Raw genomic sequence first — 24,237 nt, forward strand, 5'->3', positions numbered from 1 at the left:
AAGCGGTGTTCCAGCCTCCAGCCTCCCCCTCCAAAAATTAAAAGTCAGCAGCTACACATACTGTAGCTGCTAACTTTTAATATTAGGACACTTACCGGTCCTGGAGTCCAGCGATGTCGGGTGCTCCCGCCGCCATTGCCGGTCAGGGAACCTGGCAGTGAAGGCTTCACGGGCGGGTCCATACTGCGCATTCGGATTGGCTCGGCAGCGGAGGGTAGGAGGAGGGGTCCTCACTGTGCTGTGGTGCTGTTCCTGGAAATGGGGAAGGGTACCTGTAAAAAAACAGGTACCTGTTCCCCCCTCCCCCCTGAAAGGTACCAAATGTGGCACCGGAGGGGGGGAAGCAAATGAGCTGAAGTTCCACATTTGGGTGGAACTCTGTTTTAAATGGGGACAACCCTTGTAGACAAATCTGCACAAGCAGCAGTATTGAAAAAAAATTAAGAGGGAGATGCTAATTAGGAATAGAGAATATTAGCAAGCTTCTAGGCCAAGTGCAGCAAGATCATTGGGAAATACCTGTACATAGCAATGCACCCAGGTAGCTTTAGGTAACGTAGTCTGTAAAAACTTACAATGATCTGTAGTTGTTATATATTACAGTTGCAGTCTTTACTCTTGTCCGGGTTAACCAAAATCCACACACTCCCGAAATTTTGGGTATCCTCAAATAAGAGGTACAATACAGAAACAGTACACTCTGGTCTTCATACTAGCAAAAGCAGCTGGGAGCCATGCGTACAAAGTTGTGTCCAGTAGAGTTTAATTGGAAGATTTTTGTGAGCTTTTCCTGAGCTGCTGGTCACTGTGCCAGGAGCATGCAGGGCACACACTCTTGGCACAGCTCTGTCGGCACTAATGCATGTAAATATGTGGCTGCTCGGCGCCAAGGCCCAGCCACTGACCCGGCCCGGCCCCTGGGGGTAATTTGTATAGGATTCCAATCAAATAGCAATAGACAACATTTTAAAGTGGATGTAAACCCTCCCATATACCCAGTGAAGTGATTGGCCTCAGATGATATACAGAGATTAAATAAATCCTACATAGGCTTTAGGCTCCATGCACAATTTCTTAAAAATCGTTGCTTCTACAGGAGTTTTTTGTAGAAGCAGCTCAATGGTATCCTATGTGTCGATGCACATTAGGACAATAACAGGCATATTCTGAGCTCAGTGTTTAGAGGCAGAAAAAAAAAACATTCTGGTTTGTGTTTCTGATTGGAGCTTTCTCTCAGAAAAAGTGCTAAACTCTCCTAAACTCGCCTAAACTTTGTACAAAAATGCTCTATATGAGTGTTTTTTTCTGCTATGGGAACTGACTTTTTTTTTTTTTAAGCCCAGTGTGCATGGAGACTTACTTGTATATCTGCTGTCTTCCCCTTTCCACACCCTTTCAGAAGTGCAGATCGTGTTAAAAATCTTTCTTCATCGGTCTCAGTGAAGAGGGTGGGGAGATTGCACTTACACTGTGTGAGAGCTGATTGGAGGAAAAGGACACCCCCTCCCTCTACATAGGCAGAGGAACGAAGGAACATGCAGAGCTGTATTCTGAAGACAAGTTCACTGCTTATCTACCTCTAGGCTCCCTCCCTTACACAATTTTTTAGCTCATGTTATCTCATGTGTTGGAGAACTTGTCAGAATTGACTCATGCTGATAACAGAGGAATGAAACACCAGAAAGAAACAACACTTAGAGCTTTGGAGAAATAAGTAAACACTACAGATATTTGTGCCTTGTTCAAATTTCATAAATGGGGTTTACAACCAGTTTAAGGGCTTTCAAACAAAATTAGTTGACTCAAGAGAAATTAGTTTTCAAAATTTTCATAAAAATGTTCGAACCAAAATTCTAACTGTGTATGGCCAGCTTATGAACTTACCATCCTGAGGGGTGCACTCAACTTGTGGATGGAACTGGTGAACTTAGGTGCAAAGATATCAATACTAACGTTTATCAGTATCCATCTAAAACCAAAATATCATGACCCTACAGTGCTTGATTACTGGTGGTCCAAACTATGGATCATCGAACTAGGAAAAAAGCAGTAAGCAATATTAACCAAATTTTTTTAACTGGCAAAAAGTAAAATGATCTGGTGGTAATTGTCTGTTGCGTACTTGAACATGCTCACTGCTTTTTGCATTTAAACGTACTCAGTGGACACGACCTGTAGCACATACTGAACAACTTTAGTCTTCATCATGACATGTATCTGTCTGTTGACTCGCTATATCCATCCCATTGCTGACACCAGATCCCGAGAGATCCTGCACAAACCATTTTGAAAATGAAACAATGACACTAGGCCTCATTGACACTTGCGTTGCCCTTTGAAATGCGATCCGCAGTGGACCGATTTTCAGGGAGCAGTTGACAGGCGGCTGGGAGGCAAAATGTAGCCTCCTGGATGCCTTATTAACCCTTGAAAACCTGCAACACTGCACTTCAACTGTATACATTTCACTTGGTGGCAGCACAGGCACCATTTACTTAAATGAATCACCCTTGGTGGCGGTACTGCCTCCTGAACATGAGGTGGGATAGAATTTTAGCTGTGGCATGTGTACCTTTTCTGCCCCAATGCTAGCTTAAAGTGATTCTAAAGGAAAACGTTTTTTTTAACTTAATGCATTACCTGTATTAAAGTGTTACTAAACCCAGGAGCCTGTGTTCACTATATCTGGTCTCCCACAGTACACAGAACATGGAAATGCAATTATTTTAGTAAATATAAACTTCTAAATACTTTTTCACATCAGCAGTATATAGCAGTCTTGTAACTTCTATCAGTGTCTGGTTAAAGCTTGTAGGAGGAGTTTTAATTCTCCTCTGACTGTCGTTTGAGGCTGCAGGACCCCTGACCCTCTGTCTGGACAGTGCTGATTGGCCCTGTGCTGACCACATGCACCCTCCCAAGAAAAAAACTCTCTAGCAATACACACCAAACTGTGTTTTTTTTAAATTGTGCAGCTAAAAACCTTTTTTCACATCGCCAATGTGCGGTCACGTGACCGCCCGCCACTCTCCTTCCTCGATCTAAGCACTACAGTGGGAGGGGCTGATATTTCCATTTGATGTCCGCTAGGAGGTCACATGACCGCACATTGGCGATATGAAATAAGGTATTTGGCTGCAGAATTAAAAAAAAAAAACACAAACACTGAGTAGTATATCTTGTTATAACAGAGGGCTGGCAGTAATTGTGAGCACTAACTTTACTGCCACACAGAATAGCGGCAGGAGGGGAGGGGCGGGTTTGTCCATCGGCTCACACATTAGGAAGTGACAGGCAGGGAGGGAGGGACTCTAAACAAAGCGAGATGATAGAGACACGTAAACTGACCACGGTATCATGGATCAGCAGCCATGATTACCGTGGTAGGGGGACACAGGAACAGGCAGGATCAACCAGGTATTTTACAGTATAGAAACGGACAAATGACACTGCACAAGCACTAAGCAGTTGTAAAGTCTTGTTTTATTTTTCGGTTAAAAATAACAAACATGTTATACATATCTCTCCATCCCATATTTGCATATCTCTGCAAAGCCACTGCACAGAGCAGCCCAGATCCTCCTCTTCTCGGATCTTTCGCTGGCACTCTTGGCCCCTCCCTTCTGTTGAATGCCCTCACAGTAAGCAGCTTGCTATGGGGACACCTGAGCGGAGCTGCAGCACCCTGTGTCCATTCAGACATGGAGCCACAGCCCGATCCCACCCCCTCTCTCTCACTGACTTACTAAATTTTATGGACAGCAGTGGAAGCCATTGGCGCCATGCTGCGGTCTCAGCCAATGAGGATGGAGAGTCTCAGTCTCTTCTGTTACATAGCTGGATCGAGATGGGCTCAAGTAAGTATTAGGGGGGCTGCTGCTCACTGAAGGCTTTTTATCTTAATCCAATGCATGCATTAACCACTTGCAGACCGCCCGCCGCAAATATACTGCGGCAGGCTGGCTCGGCTGCACAAATCACCGTACCTGTACTTCTATATAGATCTCTGTGATCATTTCACAAGTCCCTCCCCTACAGTTAGAAAACACTCTCCTAGGCTCACAATTAACCCTTTGATCACCCCTAGGTTAACCCCTTCCCTGCCAGTGTCATTATTACAGTAACAGTGCATATTTTTAGCACTGAATACTGTAGCAATGTCACTGGTCCCCCCTAAAGTGTCAAAAATATCAGTTAGGTGCCAGATCTGTCCGCCGCAATGTTGCAGTCCTGCTAAAAATCGCAGATCGCCGCCATTACTAGTAAAAAAATAAATAAAAATGACATAAATCTAGTTTGTAGACGCGATAACTTTTGTGCAAACTAAAAATATGTAGCAGAATACAAATTGGCCTAAGATGAAAAAATCTGATTTTTTTTTTTTCTTTTTTTTATTGGCAATGTTATATAGCAGAAAGTGAAAAATATTTTTTCTTTTTTTTTTTCAGAATTGTCCCTGTTTTTCTGTTTAAAGCACAAAAATAAAAATCACACAGGTGATCAAATACCAACAAAAGAAAGCTCTATTTGTGGGAAACAAAATACATCAATTTTATTTGGGTACAGTGTGGCACGACCGCACAATTGTCTGTTAAATTAACGCAGTGCCGAATCGCAAAAAATGGCCTGGTCATTAAGGGTGAAAATCTTCAGGCCCAGAAGTGGTTAAGTCAATTAGAAGACAGATTGCTGGAGAGAGGAGACTGGTTGTTAGGCATGAAAAATGTGTGCTTGTGTGTTTTTTAGGTGCTCCAATTGAAGTCTACAGGGCGAAAAATGCACAATGCTGCCCAAAAAAGGCCATAAATGACAGCATAAGGTTTAGATATGAACAAGCCCGATAGAATACATTGGAAACCTTTTTGTTTAGCTTTGTTGCACTTCTGGAGTGGAGTTTTCCAACACAGCCTGAAGGGTTCACTGAAATGAATGGGGTGGCACCCCCCCCCCCCCCCTACACACACATGGAAGGGTATAAGAACTGAGGTCGATACAAGAGAAGCATAGAAATCCCTTGCATGTGCTTCAACTGAAATATGGCTGTCAGAGGGGCCCTGCATTTCTACCTTTGTGATCTACCAGCCCTCTGACTTGAGCACAGTGGTAACATTTCATACATAACATCACCAATTCATTTATTTTACTCATTGCTTAGGCTTTCTGAAAAGACTGATTTTTACTAGTCTAGAGACTACTGGAGGGGTAGAAAAGCTCCGGAATGTATCAAGTCTCTGATTCATCATGTTGTTACAGATCCCAGCCTCTGCTGTAAACCAGCCTGCCCAATAACCTGCGAGATCCCTCTCGGCTTTCCCAAATGCAAAACAGCTGGCATGGAAAATGAACAGAGGACGTCTTGCTGTAGTCTAATCACACACCCTTCTTGGATTCTCCGCATGGTTTTATGAATGAAAGAACACGAAATAGCCAAAGCGTACTTCTAAGCTGGAATACTTTGCATAAGCACTATTATGCAAGACTGATCCCTGATATATTACAAAATAAGAAAACAGCTCCCGCCTTACAGAAATGCAAGATTGTGGATCTGCTTTCACCACTAAATATAAGTCATTTTTAATCATCATCTCCTTACAAATTCTTACAAAGAATGATAGAAAAGTACATGCCACCAGTAACTGACACCCAAAAAAAATTGCGTCTGTGCCCGCTGCTCCGTTACATTATGCCCAATGAAACCACCATTGCATGGACAGAAATACAGGGAGCTTCTGCTGCAGGATGGGAGTTGACTTTTCCAGGTTACGACTTGCTAAGGACAGAGTAATAAATACTAAATGTAAATGTTTCATGCAATTGGAATTAGGCCTCATGCACACAGGCAAAAAAAAAAATGCTTCTAGCAGCTCTATGTTAGCCCTTAGCCCTATGTGGCCATGTACATCAGACTTATAGATCCAGGGCCATTGATAAGGCAGTACAGCCAGCCTTCCTGTACTGGGCCCGGACCCCATCAGTTCAAAAGGGGGGCCCAGACACCTGCTGAGCAGTAGGTCCAGCTGTACTGTCTTATTGCAGACACCGATCCTCTTCTGCCTCCCCTTGCAGTGCTGCCAGCATCTCTTCTTACTCCCCCCAGCTTCTCTGAAGGGGGATTGGTTCTAGCACATGCACCCCCTCCATCTGCTGTCCAGGGCCCCTTTCCCCTCCGCAGCGCTGCTGGCTTCCCGCCTCTCCTCTCTGCTGTGGGCACACAGGGTGATGTTTCAGGATAGAGAGTGGGGCAAGGCGCGGGTAAATATGTCATTTACTGGTCCCTTCCATTCCTGAATGAACACAGTTAGTGATCAGTACCAGTCCCTCCTGTGTCCATTTGTCACTGATGCATAGTAAACTGTGTTTAATATGCTTCAGTTAGTGAATGAGCAGGAAACCTTGCTATTCATTTATCTGTGCAGCTGAGGCTACAGAGAAAGGGCCTGATAAATCTGTCCTATCACTTTGTCTGGGGAAGGGGGGCCTTGCCAGGTATGCTGTACGGGGCCCCAAGATTTCTAACAGCAGCCCTGTATAGATCAGTATTTTAGGAGAAGTATTTAGAGGCAACATGCGCACCAAAGCTGTGTTTGGAGAGAAGCTTACAAGCATAATTTAGGCACGTACATAAACGCACATAAAAGCAGGCATATGAGCGTAAACATATTTAAATGGCCAGATAAAAATGTATATTCTGGAAAGTAGAATGCATTTATGCGTAATGCCACATGCTCATAAATAGACGTACTCATGGGACTATTGAGCAGAAAAAAAAATGCTGCATATTTGGAGCTTAAATGTATATGTCTGTGCATGAGGTCTAAAATGAAATAAAAAGTATCTGTATAAATACCTAAAAAGATATTAAAGCAGAACTTTGGATTTCTAGATTGTAAGCTCTAACGAGCAGGGCCTTCTATTTCCTTCTGTATTGAATGGTATTGTAACTGTATTGTCTTCCCTCATATTGTTGGTGCTATTTAAATCCTGTATAATAATAATGTAATAATAATAATAGAGCTGAAGGCAATATTAAATTGCTCTATCATTTTGGACAGAGTGGGGTCTGTGAGTTTTTTTGCCATCTGTATCCCGTTGGTGAACTTCTCTTCACTTCCTGCATCATAGCCACAACAGGAAGTAAGAGGAAATCCCTCCAAAGTGGGGAAAACATCTGGTACTCACCAGGGTCACCAAAACTAGTGTCCCTATTGGAAGATTTTGTCTCTTTTCCTGTTCTAATGACCACTCAAAATTTGGGGTTTACTTTCACTTTTAGTGATAACAGTTACCAGGACAAACAGAGAGGGTGAATCTCCCTAACAGGGGCTCAGCAGGTGGGCCTTAACGCCCAGCAGCTGCATATATGCAACCCTGTGTAAACAACTTACTGTGCGGAGTGCGCACTCCCTGTACACTCCCAGAACAGAAAGCCGGCAGAGATAGTAAACTTCTAAAGCATACTTGCCATCGGTAGCTTTCTGATCATGTGACCACTTCGACAGCCAATCACAGCGGTCACATGACCCTAATGCCCGTCTCTGCCTCCCGGCTTTTGGAGCTCCTAAAGACCTGGGAGGCAGTCGGAGGGAAGGGGTTAAGGTATACTTTAAGGCATTATAAGCCCTACCACCTGCACTTTGTGTTTTCACCTGCATAAGATGTGCATTGATCATGTAGTGTCATGGTGTCATTTGTTGGTCTGTGTGTACAGTCCACAGTAACAGAAATGTTCACATTCCTATGTCAGAAATTTCTGTTTGTTTGAGACACGAGGCATACAGCATTGACACTGCACAGATTAGTGCATGACTTCTGTCTGTAGTCTGAGAAATGACACTTCCTGTGAAAAAACTACATATCCCACAACCCCTGGGTCTCTCATGCTAGTGCTGTTGCAGATTAAAGCAATTAACAGAGCTTACTATGCTGGCTGTGTTTGTTTCATAAAACATTTGTGATGCAATACTGAGAAATGGCCAAGCATGCCTGTGACCCGGAACAAGTAGCTGCTTGTCCTGCTTGTAAGGTGGATGTGGTGGCTGCATTAGCTTTCTTTTATAGACTTTTTTATTTTTTATTTTTACCTGGTTGTCAAGACAGTCGGTCTGTTATTTTTTACCTTTTTTTTTAATTATTGGTTTAGCCAGATGGACTTGTGTCTTTTTTCAACCTGACTAATTATGTAACTATGTAACTCACTTTTTCAGGCCAGTGGCAGAAGGAGAGTTGAGATAAACCATTTTACAGTAACGGGTGCTTACAATGGTCCACTTTTATTTACAGGCGGTCCCCAGGTTACAAACATCCGACTTACAAAGGACTCCTACTTACAAATGGAGGGAGACAACCGGAAGTGAGGAGAAATCTCCCCCTAGGAAGGGAAATACGCTCCTGTAAGAGTTATCATGGGAAAAAGGTGTCTCCACTGAAGCTTTATCACCAATCTTTGATTCCACCGCAACCCAAAATTTTCAAAATCCAATTGTCATAGGGACAGAAAGCGAGGTGTTATCTTCTGAACAGGGACATAGACAGCAAAACAAATGTTACAGGAGTTTTAACCCTTCTCTATGCTATTCAAAAAACGTAAAATTTGTTTTTTTGGCTGGAGATACCCTTAAAAATTTTACCTGTTCCTACTTAAAAATTCAACTTAAGAACAAACCTACAGACCCAATCTTGTTTGTAACTCGGGGACCGCCTGTATTAATCTAAACCCTTTATCTCAAATCGAAAAACAGTTGCTGTAACTTCTTAAAAAGTGTTAGTGGAGTTGGGCTTCAATTTGTTGGTGATGCCTATCTAAATCTGCTAGTGCATCTAAGGCTGGCCATAGACGTAGCAATTTTCTTCTTGCAACCTTGGGTTGCTGTCTCCACCAGAACAGTGATTATTGCAAGCTGCTATAACAGCCGCTGGCAACAATCGCATGTAAAATCTAACAGACTGGTTGTACCCAAGTTGATCGATCAACTTGGGAACATTTAGCCTGCCTAAACATGGTTCGAATCTTGGCCGTCTATGGCCAGCTCAACACTACTGTCTCCACAGACTGAAAATGCTGATGTCCAAGTGTAGTTACTGGCCAGATCACCAGGTGAAAATAAAGGAAAAAATTCTACAAAAAAAATAAAGAAGCCACTACAATTAGGGACTGGTAAACTGCAATACGTAACATTTTTGTTTTGAGATTTAATCTTTAATCTCAAGCATAGTATTGTCCCTCCTGCCTTTTAGACATGCAGTGCTCCTCTTATATACCTCACCAAAGACAAAACTTCTAGTGCAGTAAACCAAATGACACTGATGGGATTCCCAACAGACTGCAGGTTATAATATGGCCTCAAGCTCTGTGAAGACTTTGGAAAGTGGAGGTGGAAGGAATTCTGGAAAACCCAGTCTAAAAACGTAGAAACTTAGTAATGGTTCTAGGATGAGAATGTCAGGTTTTTTTGGACAGGAGATTGGCATAGAAGTTCAGTTTTAACAACATGAAATTACAGAATAGCAAGTATACTATTTCCAATAATGTAAGAGCAATTTTATAACAAAACTGGAGTTTGCCATGAAACTCAATTAGGGTGGTACAGATTGGCGGTTGGACATTTGCATGGCTGACATGAACAGGCTACTGTAAAGTAATGAATCTCTATGATGATCTCAGGTGCAAACGTATCCAAATAGTACTAAGGTTGCTTGCATTTATTGCATAATGCAAGGATGGCAACTAAAAAAAAACAAAAAACTTGCACAATAAACTGCAGTTAACGCACATTCTGGAACATCAAAAACTTTATGATCACAGATTTTACAAATCTTTCATCCCACTTCACACTAGTGACTCAGCATCAGAATAGATACAATTCACCTTACGTTCTCCTATGAGGTCTCTCTCTTACTGCCTGCACCAGGATTATGATGCTCTATTACTTCTTCCTCACTAGTGATTGAAATACTGCATTTCAGCCAGCAACTTCCGATAGGTAGCATTTTCCATAAAGTTTCATCAGCGAAACTTCATGGAAGTTGTGTGTCCTGGTGTTGCATTCTCCATGACGTTTCATCAGCGAAACTTCATGGAAGTTGTGTGTGTCCTGGTGTTGCATTCTCCACGAGGATTCATCAGCGAAACTTCATGGAAGTTGTGTGTTCTGGTGTTGCATTCTCCACGACATTTCATCAGCGAAACTTCATGGAAGTTGTGTGTTCTGGTGTTGCATTCTCCATGAAGTTTCATCAGCGAAACTTCATGGAAGCTGTGTGTGTCCTGGTGTTGCATTCTCCACGACGTTTCATCAGCGAAACTTCATGGAAGTTGTGTGTCCTGGTGTTGCATTCTCCATGAAGTTTCATCAGCGAAACTTCATGGAAGCTGTGTGTGTCCTGGTGTTGCATTCTCCACGACGTTTCATCAGCGAAACTTCTTGGAAGTTGTGTGTCCTGGTGTTGCATTCTCCACGACGTTTCATCAGCGAAACTTCATGGAAGTTGTGTGTCCTGGTGTTGCATTCTCCACGACGTTTCATCAGCGAAACTTCATGGAAGTTGTGTGTCCTAATGTTGCATTCTCCACGACGTTTCATCAGCGAAACTTCATGGAAGTTGTGTGTCCTGGTGTTGCATTCTCCACGACGTTTCATCAGCGAAACTTCATGGAAGTTGTGTGTCCTGGTGTTGCATACTCCACGACGTTTCATCAGCGAAACTTCATGGAAGTTGTGTGTCCTGGTGTTGCATTCTCCACGACGTTTCATCAGCGAAACTTCATGGAAGTTGTGTGTCCTGGTGTTGCATTCTCCATGACGTTTCATCAGCGAAACTTCATGGAAGCTGTGTGTGTCCTGGTGTTGCATTCTCCATGATGTTTTATCAGCGAAACTTCATGGAAGTTGTGTGTCCTGGTGTTGCATTCTCCACGACGTTTCATCAGCGAAACTTCATGGAAGTTGTGTGTCCTGGTGTTGCATTCTCCATGAAGTTTCATCAGCGAAACTTCATTGAAGTTGTGTGTCCTGGTGTTGCATTCTCCATGACGTTTCATCAGCGAAACTTCATCGAAGTTGTGTGTCTTGGTGTTGCATTCTCCATGACGTTTCATCAGCAAAACTTCATGGAAGCTGTGTGTGTCCTGGTGTTGCATTCTCCACGACGTTTCATCAGCGAAACTTCATTAAAGTTATGTGTCCTGGAGTGTTGCATTCTCCATGACGTTTCATCAACGAAACTTCATGGAAGTTGTGTGTGTCCTGGTGTTTAATGAAAAACCTGCAGTGTGTCTAACCCTTCTGTGCTCTATCCAAACTGAAAAAAGAACTTCTTATGGGACGGGGACAAAAGTCTCCTTCTTTGTAACAGAGGGAGCTGACCTTATCATAAGCAAATGAATGACTTTGCAATTTGACAAATTCAAGTTCCTGCCTGGTGTCTACAAAGCCACATGCTTCCTTTGGCTTAGCCTGTCATCAACAATTATATCTAGGGGAAACCACCAAGTGAAGGTCCTGTCATTCTCCTGTCAACATGTTTCATGAACTCTCTTCTCCTATACATTGTCCCTTTCAATCACACAGGCTGGAACCATTGTCAGATGCCTCTCGGAGAAGTGCTGGAGCAGTTCAGTGTTCTGTGCTTTGCCTGTCCTGCATTGCCTCATTTAACCTCTCCTACAACTCTGTTTACATAACACAGTAAGTCATATAGGCAATGGGCAGGATATTTCTGACACCACGAGACATTTGTCTTTGGTTTTACAAGGCAGAAGTATATCAACCGGCTCATAACTAATAAATCTCTTTCATTTCCGTGCATTCTCCCATATGTAATATAACAGGTTATTTTTTTCAAATAGAGTTCAGATAAAACAAATGTTTAGTATATCCTTTCCAAAGCTGCTGTGACGTTCATAGCGCTTCCATTTATTTCCCTTTCGTCTAATCCTTCGCATTTCTTACAATCCAGAAAAGAAGTACAACATAAATAAGGGGATAGACTCTGTTTTTATCCAGCGTACTTAAATGTACGTAATGGTAAAATCATTTCAAAGTCATTTTTTTTCCCTGTTTTAGGCACTTAGCTTGTGAAAATTGTGGAACGGAGTTAGGAGGATTCCATACTAACGTAGTAAGGCTTATTTATGAAAAGGAAAACCATTCTGGAATAATTTGCTACAAGAAGCAGCTCTGGTTTTGATACAATTTTCAAAAAAACGTAGAAAGGGAGCATTTAAAATTTGTTTTCGTGGCAGATATCCAATTTAAGGGCTTATTTCCTGGGATATGTTACTACATAATGGGGGTTGATTTACTAAAAATAGAGAGTGCAAAATCTGGTGCAGCTGTGCATGGTAGCCAATCAGCTTCTAACTTCGGCTTGTTTAATTAACCGGTTATGGACTGCCCTACGCAAATATATTGCAGCAGGACGGCCCTCCTGTGCGTAATGACGTACTTGTATGTCATTTTGTGCACTGGGCCTGGGGGGCACACACCCCCCGCCGGTGACCTGCTCCTGCTGTGACTGCACACAATGGGAGCCAATCAGCATGTCCAGCGGACCTAATGTTTGCAGGCACCCGGCGATCGTCTGTGAGAAAGGCAGAACAGCGGTGTGCCTATGTAAACAAGGCAGACCACCGTTCTGTGAGAGGGAAAGATGAAGATCTTGTGTTCCTGCTAAGCAGAAACACAGATCTCTGTCTTCTTCCAGTCAAAGCATCCTCCCCCACAGTTAGCAAGCACTCCCAGGAAACACGTTTAACCCTTTGATCGCCCCTGATGTTAACCCCTTCCCTGCCAGTACAGTGCAGTACATTGTACACAGTTAGCAAGCACTCCCAGGAAACACGTTTAACCCTTTGATCGCCCCTGATGTTAACCCCTTTCCTGCCAGTACAGTGACAATGCATTTTTTTTTTTTAGCACTGATCACTGTATCAGTGTCACTGGTCCCCAAAAAGTTTCAGATTTGTCGAAATGTCACAGTCCTGCTAAAAATTGATGATCACCACCATTACTAGTAAAAAAAAGTAAAAATAAAAATTCCATAAATCTATCCTATAATTTGTAGATGCAATAACCTTTGCACAAACCAATCAATATACACTAATTGGGACTTTTTTTTTTTTTTTTTACCAAAAATATGTTGCAGAATACATATTGGCCTAAATTGATGAAGAAATTCGATTTTTTTTAATAATTTTTTTTTTGGGATATGTTTTATAGAAAACATATATATATTTTTTATTGTCTGTCTTTTTTGTTTACAGCGCAAAAAAAAATAACCGAAGAGGTGATCAAATACCACCAAAAGAAAGCTCTATTTATGGGGAAATTACATCAGTTTTATTTGTGTACAGTGTCGCACGACTGCGAAATTGTCAGTTAAATAACGCAGTGCCGTATTTCAAAAATGGCCTGGTCAGGAAGGGGGGTAAACCTTCCGGGGCTAAAGTGGTTAAGTTTGACAAAAAAAAAACCTGGAAGCTGACTGGTTTCTGTGCAGAGCTGCACCAGATGTTCCACTCTCCAGTTTTAGTAAATCAACCTCATAGTCCAGAGCAGGCCAATACTTCAACATTAAATGTATTGTTTTTAGAAGAGTCTGTTCCCACCATTTTGCTTCCAGGTGTGTTGGGAAAAAAGTACCCTATTCTGTCTCTATACCATTCAAAATTGCAATACTTGGAGGGGGCGTGTCCTGGACGTGAGGCCGTGCGGACGTATCTCCACAGAGCTCCGAGGCCTACATTGTATCCACGCGGATATCTCCGCAATCCTGGCCCCCACGGCCATAATATTACCTTTGCTGGATTGCCCGCTTCCCCGCAAACATTTTGAGGCCTCTCTTGCGGGGATGCGAGCGGGCTGACCGCACGGTCGTTTGCGGCCTACCTCCGTGATTGAAGCCGCGGCCTCGAGTACCGCACGGCGGCCGCCTCCGGAGGTGTAATCGGGACGCTGCAATCCCTGTAAGGTAGGACACGGCTCAAGGGGGGCATTCCGCCTACCATCCCACCACCACAACCATCAGGCTCCTCTCCCCTGGGATCCCATACTCTGAGCTCCAGCGCTCTCATCCTAGGCCCCGGTCGCCATCTTGGATCGGGCCCAGCGCTGCCCTGTATTACATCCCTCCTGCTATATCCACCGTGGGGAGATTTGGAGCCACCAGCACACTGCCTATACCACACAGGTGGGGCACGCATCAATTAATCCTGGGACTTGAGCCGCCTGCAGCCCACCTAATCTCCCCCTGGGATTGCCATCCATAACTGGCAGGCTCATCACAACCTGTACAAGAAGAGGTAACAGTTGGGTTTATACCATCATTACCTACTGCTGTAGTGAGCTCTCACCATCTCCCTGAAAGTACTGTCTGCCTCACTGTCATCTGAGCGGTACGGCCTGCAGGCTATTGCACCCTATTTGCCTCACTGTCATATGAGCTGGACTGCCTGCAGACTATTACACCTTGTCTGCCTCACTGTCATATGTGCGGGACTGCCTGCAGAATATTACATCCTGTCTGCCTCACTGTCATTCGGGAGATAGTGCCTGCAGAGTATTGCACCTTGTCTGCCTCACTGTCATCTGTGAAATACTACCTGCAGATTATTGCACCCTGTTTGCATCACTCGTTTCAATACCCTGGGCATACGCAGATATATGTCTTTCACTGTATTGAATATATATGCATCAATTAATGCAGTAATGCTCGGCGCTGATATGAGCGAGTGCTAAGTGCGCAGGTTTTTCGGAGGGGAGAGAGATCGGCTGGATCCCCGGGGCCAATTTAGCTTATACTTGCTCACAATTTTCAACACCCCCGGGGGAACACCTGGTGCATGCCGTCAGCCAAGAAAAAGAATCGGGGGGGCACGCCAAAGCACTCCCTGACGACCTATCTGCTCCGCACAAAGGAAATCACCAAGATGTCTCAGGATGGCGCCCAAGCCCCTCCATCGCCTCAGGCAGTTCCTGCTCAACCACCTTCACAACCCAGCCCTCAACAAGTTCCCCGTGAGAACTCATGTATGGTCACAAAGGCGGATTTAGATGCAGGTTTTGCTGCTATGTATGAAAAATTAGCAGACAAATTTCAAACTGAAATTCACAAGGCCACTAATACGCTAACCCAGGAGATAGCCGCTTTGGGAGGCCGCACAGATTTACTGGAGACCAAGCACGACGAACTTTCTATCGCCCATAATGACCTTAGAAAGGACTTTGAGCTGCTTTCTGATAACTATAGCTTGTTACAATCACAAGTGGAGGACTTGGACAATAGAAATCGCAGGAATAACCTGCGCCTCAGAGGCATTCCTGAAACAGTTACAGATCTGATCCCCGCAGTTTCCAAGCTCTTCAAAGACCTGCTGCCTGACAAACAGGAATCGGATTTCACCTGTGACAGGATTCACAGGGCCCTGCGCCCCAAACCTCCTCCTGATAAGCCTCCAAGAGACATTATTTTATGCCTCAAAGACTTCCTAATCAAGGAGGATATTTTGCGAGCTTCCAGGAACACTCCCAACATCTTATTGGAGGGCACTCGCATACAGATCTATCCCGATATTTCCCAGGCCACACTTGAAAGGCGGCGCAAGATGAAAGAGGTCACCTCTGTGTTACAAGCAGCCCGTATCCGATACAGATGGGGTTTTCCCTTCAAGCTGACAGTCCCTCACAATGGCACAGTTTACGTGGTGTATAACCTGGCGGAAGGAAAAGAACTTCTAGTCAAACTGGGCCTACTGGAAGCTGCTCCTGAGGTTCGCCCTCAGAACACCCCTAGGCCGTCGCCATCTTGGTCCACCCCAGCAACCAGAAGAGATCAGCGAAGATGGCGGAATCCTTTTAGAGACGGCGGTTTCTGAGGATGTCCACTATAGAGCTAGGCATTCCTGGTGATACACTAAATCTCACTTGAGTGTCTCCTTGGATTTCTTGAACGCTGGTGTGCCCTTGCCCTAGTGTGGTCGCTCCCCACCATGGGGCGGCTGTGCTGGGGTGACTGTGCCCACTAGTGTGTCTGCAAAGACAATCTGATGGTTTAAACGCTCTTGATATAATTACTTGAATTTGCTTGTTTACCTTTCTCTCTCCTCTCACGTGTGTCAGTCCCCTATGTACCGTTTTGCGGATGCCCGTGCGCCCGAGGCGGGGATGGTCCCCCGGGTCTCTCCGCGCCTTCGGTGCCCGGATTTCCGCACGCGGTTTTTGGACGGTTTTGTCCAATCGGTAATGTTTTTTTGGATGGGTTTTATTTTTCTGCCCATCTCCAAGAAATTTTCTCAGGTTCAAAATTTTTGTATGATCTTCTTTTATTTGATCAGTTGTTGTTTCAAAAAATGTTCGTTTGTTAACAGAAAGTCATTTTCTCAGGTCTTTATATACAACATGCAAGTATTTTGGTTGTTCTATACTTTTCTAGCCCCTAATTGGGAGCGAGGTTCACACTATACCGAGTCAGAGATTCAACCCCCAATCAGTCTGGGGCCCACTCCTTGGGTTCCCCAGAGGTTTTACCTGTTTGGTTATTTACACTCGGATCTGGTCATTTTTCCCTTTTCTCAAAAGTTTACCCTACAGGAATTTCAGTATGAATGTAGTCCTTTTAATATAAATTATGGGGATTAAAATTTTGTCACACAACGTTCAAGGGTTCAATTCCCCCAATAAAAGAAATAAGGCCTTCAAACATTATAAAAGGTTAGGAGCGGACATAATTTTATTACAGGAGACGCACTTTGCTACTGACAGACACCCTAAATTTTTCGATAAATCTTTCAAGCAGTTTAAATGTTCATCTTTCCATAATAAAACTAGAGGAGTTGCCATCTTTATACGTAATAGTATAATTTTTGATATATCATCCACGTACTGTGACCCAGAGAGCAGATTCTTGATTATTAAGGGGAGTATTGCAGGCAAGGCTATTACCTTAGCTTCTGTGTATGCACCTAATGACACGCATGCCACATTTTTTAGACAATTTTTTGAAGTTCTTGACAGGTTTGAATCCCCACACATGGTGGTTGGAGGGGACTTCAATCTAGCTGCCCATCCTTCATTGGACAGAAGTAATATTACGGCCTCATCCAAGGCTTTCCCTAAAAGCCTGAAACGTGCATTAAATGATAAACAATTGATAGACACCTGGCGAGCCCACAATGTTGGTACAAAGGGTTACACTTTTTATTCTCATCCACACGATAGCTCGGCCAGGCTTGATTATATTTTTTGTACCCCGGTTTGGCTGGCTAATTCCTCAGCTGCAGGTATACATGTCTGCCCTTGGTCCGACCACCAGATTGTGCTCTTCGAATCGGGGGGAGTGGGTCTGGGTGGCACGACATTTAACTGGAGACTGAATGACTCCTTACTGAATGATCCGGCGTTGGTTGCCCAGATCTCCTCTTCACTGATAGATTATTTCCAGATTAATGAGGATGGGATTTCACCCACTCCTGTGGTGTGGACGGCTCATAAGGCAGTCATCAGGGGAAATCTGATTGCCCTGGCCTCGGCCAGGAACAAAGCTAGATTGTCAGACATTAAATCCCTCACGAAAGAATTAGATCAACTATACTATAAACATAATCTCTCCCCCTCCTCTACACTTATGGATCAGATCCATATTAAAAGAAAAGCTTTGGATGACATCCTTTCTAGTGATACTGAAAAGGCCCTTAGGTGGTCCAAAGCCAAATTTACACTCCACAGCAACTCCACATCCACTATGTTTGCAAAGAAACTAACTCAAACAACAAGACCTACTCATGTATACAAGCTCAGAGGGCCAGACGGGAGGATGGTTTCGCACCCCAAGGAAGTCTTGGAAATCTTTACAAACTTTTACAAAAACCTCCTCTCGGTGCCCTCTACGCTACCTGTAAATGAGTTTCACCCCTGGATAGATAACCTTTTTGTCCCGTCTCTGTCAAGTACACAAAAGGATACTTTAGAGGCACCTTGTACAGTAGACGAGGTCCTAGATATGATTAAAGCTCTCAAAACCTCCACCGCCCCCGGCCCAGATGGCTTTTCCTCTTCCTATTATAAAACCTTTGCCACAATTCTTGCCCCCAGACTTGCTAAATTATTCAACCATGTTCTTCAGGGAGGAAACTTTCCAGCAGAAATGCTCCTGGCTAACATGTCCCTCATCCCGAAACCGGATAAAGATCATTCCTTTCCTCAAAATTATAGGCCCATCTCGGTCATGAATAATGACCTTAAACTATTCGGCAGACTGCTAGCTAACCGACTATCCAATGTAATTCATAAATTGATCCACCCTGACCAGACCGGGTTTATTCCAGGTAGACAGCTTTCAGATAATATTAGGCTAGTCGCTAATATTATTAATGACGCCAATCTTAGTAAATCCCCTTCATGCCTTGTGAGTCTTGATATTCATAAGGCTTTTGATAGCGTCAGCTGGCCTTATCTAGAACACCTTCTTCCTAAGTATGGACTAGGAGAAGGGTTCATTCATGGATTTAAAGCTCTATATCAGTCCCCTCAAACAAGAGTTCGCCTTCCCGGGTGTAACTCTGAATTTTTCACTATACATAGAGGTACGAGACAGGGTTGCCCACTTTCCCCCCTCCTGTTCGCTCTAGCAATTGAACCCTTGGCTACAGCCATTAGAAAGAATGGCCTTATTACTGGGCATTACAAGGGGGATAATGAATACAAATTAAGTATGTATGCCGATGATGTTTTATTATTTTTATCCAAACCTCACATTTCACTCCCTCACTTGCTGATCGAACTAGAGAGATTTCGATCCATGTCGGGCTTAGGGGTAAACCTCTCCAAATGCTCTATTATGCCGATTAATCTGCCTAATTGGATGCAAACCTCCATCAGAGAGAGTTTCTCTTTCACCTGGTGTTTGAGATCTTTTCGCTACTTAGGGGTCCAGATTACTCCCCATTATGAATCAATATTTATATCCAACTTCCCTCCAGTATTTAAAAAATTAAGTTTGCTATTGAAGACGTGGTCTTCATACCACATCTCGTTTCTGGGCAGAGTTACAGCCATAAAGATGATTATCTTACCTAAGGTCTTGTTCTTCTTTAGGGCCCTCCCCGTTAATGTCCCTAAATCTCATATTAGCTCTTTTCAGCGGGAGATTTCTAAATTCATATGGAACGGTAGGAGATCCAGATATAACAGTCATATACTTTATGCCCCCCAATCCCAGGGTGGCCTGGGCATTCCAGATTTATGGTCCTATTATCTCTCCGCCAAACTCATTCAAATGGCTCAATGGAATGCAGACCCCGAGAGCATTCCCTGGCTTTCGTTCGAACAGGCCGCAGTTTTTCCGAACTTTCTCTCGGCGGGTCTCTGGAATGGTGCACAGCCGTCTAGTTATAACGCAATTGCGAACAAAATTGTTGTTCATTTATACAGGCTGTGGCAGAAATTTAAAACCCCCTTGGGTCTGTTGTCGCGAGTCTCTCCGCTAACATCCTTTTTGGGACACTTTGACTCAGGTTTACTCCCTCTAAGCAGAGAGGACTTATCCCCTTGGATAACCAGAGGCCTGGTGAACCTCAAAAAGCTCTCCATAGGCAATATTTTCTGTACATTTGAACAACTGGTAGATTTATACGGTCTTCCCAGCTCTGAAAGGGACCACTATACTCTAGTGAGGGCATTTTTTCAATCACAGGACCTCCTCACACTAAACCCTCCATTTACCATTTTCGAAAACATTTGCTCCACCTCACCTAGAGATCGAGGGCTTATATCTAGCCTTTATTCTCATATTGTTACTAGTACCCTCCCAGATAAACATAAGTATATGACTGGATGGGAACAAGACCTAGGCTGTAGTTTCTCCATTCCGGAGTGGCAACACATGATTTCAAACATGCGTAAATGTTCACGCTCTAGTGCATGCAGGGAGACACCCCTAAAAGTAGTTACAAGATGGTATTTGACTCCCTCCTTGATTCACTCCTTCTACGATTCAGTCTCTCCCCTCTGTTTCAGGGGCTGTCCAGAAGAAGGTAATTTACTTCATATTTTTTGGAGCTGCAAATGTTTGCGACCCATATGGGATCAGGCACAGAGACTGGTGACCAGATTGGCTGGGTCAGAGGTTTCTCTCTCCCCTAAGATATGCTTGCTCTTTGTAAAAGTCCCTGGTGTCCCGAAATCTACATCTAATCTGATTCATACTTTGGTGTGTTCCATTCAATGGATGATAGCTTGTAATTGGAAATCAGATACTCTAGTATGGTCTCAGGTGCTCTCCAGGATGGAATGCATCAAACTAACAGAAAAAATCTTTCATTCCCTTCATAGCACCATGATGACATTCCATGCTAAATGGGACTCTTGGGACAATTGTGTTGGACCAGTTAGTACTTCTTAACCTATATGGTATGTCTAACTAGACAGTTCTGACCCCTCAGGTGTATTTGACTACTTTATATCCTGCTATATTATGACCAACGTTTATTGCACACTTGCTATGTTTTCAGAGTATTTTTCTATGCAATATATTTTTATATATAGATGCGATGTTACATTGTTGACCTGTGTAAAAGTTAAATTGTTTTCTTGTATTGACTTTCTAATAAAATCTTTTGTAAACAAAAAAAAAATTGCAATACTTTGCAACCAGAAATGTGTATTGATTGCATGCTTTTTTAGGCTCATCTACTGCCAACAAGCAGCTACGGATCACATGATGGGAGGTCAGATCACCCACTGCTTGGGTCTCTTAGGGACTCTGCACCTGACTTCCCACCACCACCTGCTGCAGCCATTAGGAAGGAGTCACTCTGCCCGTTATTTTACATTAAGAAGAATGCAGCACGTGGAGTTGGACATCTCCTTCAGCTAGAGGAGTGAGATTTTACCATTGATTTAAGGAAATGATTGAAATCACAAGCGATCTGAAAAACTAGATTTATTTTCGTACATCACGGGACACAGAGCCATAAATGTATTGCTCTGTATCCCATGATGTACCTCAAGAAATGGATTTTACAGGTAAGTATGAATTAAAAATCCATTTTTAATGTTGTTAGCAAACGCAGATTTGCACGATCATTGGCAAACATGTTTTACTCATTCACCTGCAATTTCAAATGTCATTTCACAATAGTTAAATAATATAGAGGAAGCCTATTGTGGAGTATAACAAATCCACCAGTCTGGTAGTGTTTCCTAGATCTAATTCCATGGCCTTCTCTTCTCCTCTAAATCCAATCTCACCATTACACTCCAAGACACTTCTCTGTATGCTGGAAAATAAATACGATCCCACAGATTTTCCATGCCAATACACCTCCACATCCCTATAACCAAACATATTGTTTCTATGGCTAATGACATACAGGTGATTTTTTTCTCATAGATCCATAGTTGCTACAAATCGCTAATGCCAGCAATTAACAGCGACTTGTATCTAATGATTTCATTGTAAGGCTCCATGCACACAGGCTTAAAAATCGCATCTTCTACAGGAGTTTTGTGTATTGCCTGTAGAAGCAGCTCAATGTTATCCTATGTGTCCATGCACATTAGGACCATTACTGGCTTATTTAAAGCTCAATGTTTAGAGGCAGGAAAAAAACCCCTTCTGGTTTGCCTTTCTCATTGGAGCTTTCTGGCAGAAAAAAAACGCAAAACGCGCCAAAACTATGTGCAGAAAACGCTCTATATGAGCTTCTTCTTCTGCCAAGGGAACTGGTCCAGTGTTTAATCCCAGTGTGCATGGAGCCTTAGAGTTACTGGTGATTTTCTACAGCTCCGCTACATATCTCTCTCCTTCAAGTACAGCCACGGCTGCAACATTTCATAGAAAAGCATTAGGAGCGAATGTTGCTCGCAATTTTGCCACTGATCAGAAACGCTGATGATTGCTAAGCATCAAAAATATGACTGTTAGTAATCCCATAGAGAATCATTAGGTGACAAAATGCTGTAACTAAATAGGGGGTCATCAATACAAAAAACATCAAGCGCCATTAGTGTAATGGTGGCCATACATTCTTCGATAAATGATCGATTTTCTTTTCCAATTGATCTCTCCTGATAGGAATAACTATAGTCAACAACCCAATTGAACAACATGCTACACACAAGGAAAAGGATTTTGATAAATAGAAGATATGATCGTAAGTTATTGATCGTATCTCTTTTTCCAGCACGCAATCTCGTAATCTGATCGAAATACAATCAAACTCTTAATCAAAGCATCTCACTGTATATTAAGTGACAGGTCTTCATCTGTATAAAGACTGAAGAACAAGTAAAGTCACTGGATGCCCACCAAAATGCCAGGCAGCCATTTAGACTGAAGAACAGGCATGGAGGAAGAGCTCAGTGGATGGAGATCAGATCCAGAATGCAGGAATTCTGCTGCTATACATGAATGTATTAATTATACACAGAAGAATTTCATCTTCATTATACACATATTTATCTAACACATATGTATTTATTATTTGTTATACACATATGTATTTATTATACACATATGTATTTATTATGCACATATGTATTTATTATTTGTTATACACATATGTATTTATTATTTGCTATAAACATATGTATTTGTTATACACATACTTACTTATTATACTTACTATACATATACTTATTTATTACTTTTTATATACATATTTTTTACTTCTTGTTATTTACATACTTGCTTTACTATTTGTTATACACACACTTGTTTTTGTTATACACATACTTATACACATACTTATTTATTGCTTGTTATACAAACATTTATTTACTATTTGTTATACACAATTGTTTATTTATTATTTGTTATACATACTAATTACTTTTCTGTTATACATATACTTATTTATTATACACATACTTATTATTTGTTATACACATACGTGTTTATACTTAGTTAAACACATACTTATAATTTGTTATACACATACATGTTTATACTTAGTTATACTTTGTTATACAAATACTTAGTTATACTTTGTTATACACATACTTTTTTATACTTTGTTATACACATACTTACTATTTGTTATACACATACTTATTTTTTGTTATACACATACATACTGTTTGTTATACACATACTTATTCATACTTTGTTATACACATACTTATTATTTGTTATACACATACCTTGTTATACTTTGTTATACACATACCTTGTTATACTTTGTTATACACATACTTATTATTTGTTATACACATACTTATTATTTGTTATACACATACCTTGTTATACTTTGTTATACAAATACTTAGTTATACACATACTTTTTTATACTTTGTTATACACATACTTATTATTTGTTATACACATACTTTTTTATACTTTGTTATACACATACTTATTATTTGTTATACACATAAAGTACTTGTTATTTGTGATAGACACAAGTGTAGAGAAAGTTTGCAGGGCTCTCCCCCTCTTCCCTTTCTTACCTTGCTCCAGCAGAGAGTAGGCAGTCGGCTCCTCCAGCACACATGTGATCGGAGAAGAGATCTCAGGGACTTTTCTTTCTGGTAATCCAGGGATGAGATGGGACAGATCAGGGCCGGTGGGGTCACCTCTCCCTCTTTGTCTCTCTCAGGACACCTTGCTGACAATCCATGCAGGAAGAGTTGGTGTCTGCAGGCAGGACAGAGCAGTCATTCTTGCCGATCTCCTCCAGGAGAGGTCCCAGCACTGAGCTGCCTCCCTCCCTCCTGGCCAGGGACTGATCTCTGTAGTCCGCACACAGGAGAGGTCCCAGCAGGAGGCAGAGACAACACTCCACTCACACACACAGATTGTCTTCTGGTGACGTGTCTGCTTCTCCACTCCCCTTTCTGGAGATAATTTCACCCTGATAATAACACCCAGGCCAGTGGGCAAAATACCTGGGTGGGTCTAGCTCTGCTCAGAGGTCCCTGCCTGGGACTTGTGTGCAGTCCTGCCTGGGACTTCTACATTCTTTTTTATCACCAGCCCAGTTTAGTGTCTTTTTGTAGTTTTACAAATCATCTACAAGGTGCTCCTTCCTGTACATTGTGCTGCTTTTAGCTGGCCTCCCTTTTTGAAAATGTTTCTTACCATTGCTGACTGTGACTTTAACCGCTTCCGGACCCGAATGACCAGGCCATGGCACTGCATTACTTTAACTGACAATTGCGCGGTCGTGCGACTCTGTACCCAAATAAACATTTTTCAACAAATAGAGCTTTCTTTTGGCGGTATTTGATCACCTCTGCGGTTTTT

The 24,237-nt window shown here is 42.6% G+C and overlaps 1 protein-coding gene across 2 annotated transcripts in view; it reads right to left on the bottom strand.

Annotated features, from left to right (window-relative positions):
- NTF4 (neurotrophin 4) overlaps positions 1-23,701 on the bottom strand; it is a 215,498-nt gene extending 191,797 nt beyond the window's left edge. For both annotated transcript variants that reach the window (XM_082274401.1, XM_082274399.1), the window contains exon 1: positions 23,442-23,701. The gene's annotated coding sequence lies outside the window, so the exon portion shown is untranslated. The remainder of the gene's footprint in view (positions 1-23,441) is intronic.
- Between the last annotated feature and the right edge of the window lie 536 nt (positions 23,702-24,237).

The sequence above is a fragment of the Pelophylax lessonae genome (assembly GCF_965119305.1).
Source record: "Pelophylax lessonae genome assembly, chromosome: 12".
NCBI classification, from domain to species: Eukaryota; Metazoa; Chordata; class Amphibia; order Anura; family Ranidae; genus Pelophylax; species Pelophylax lessonae.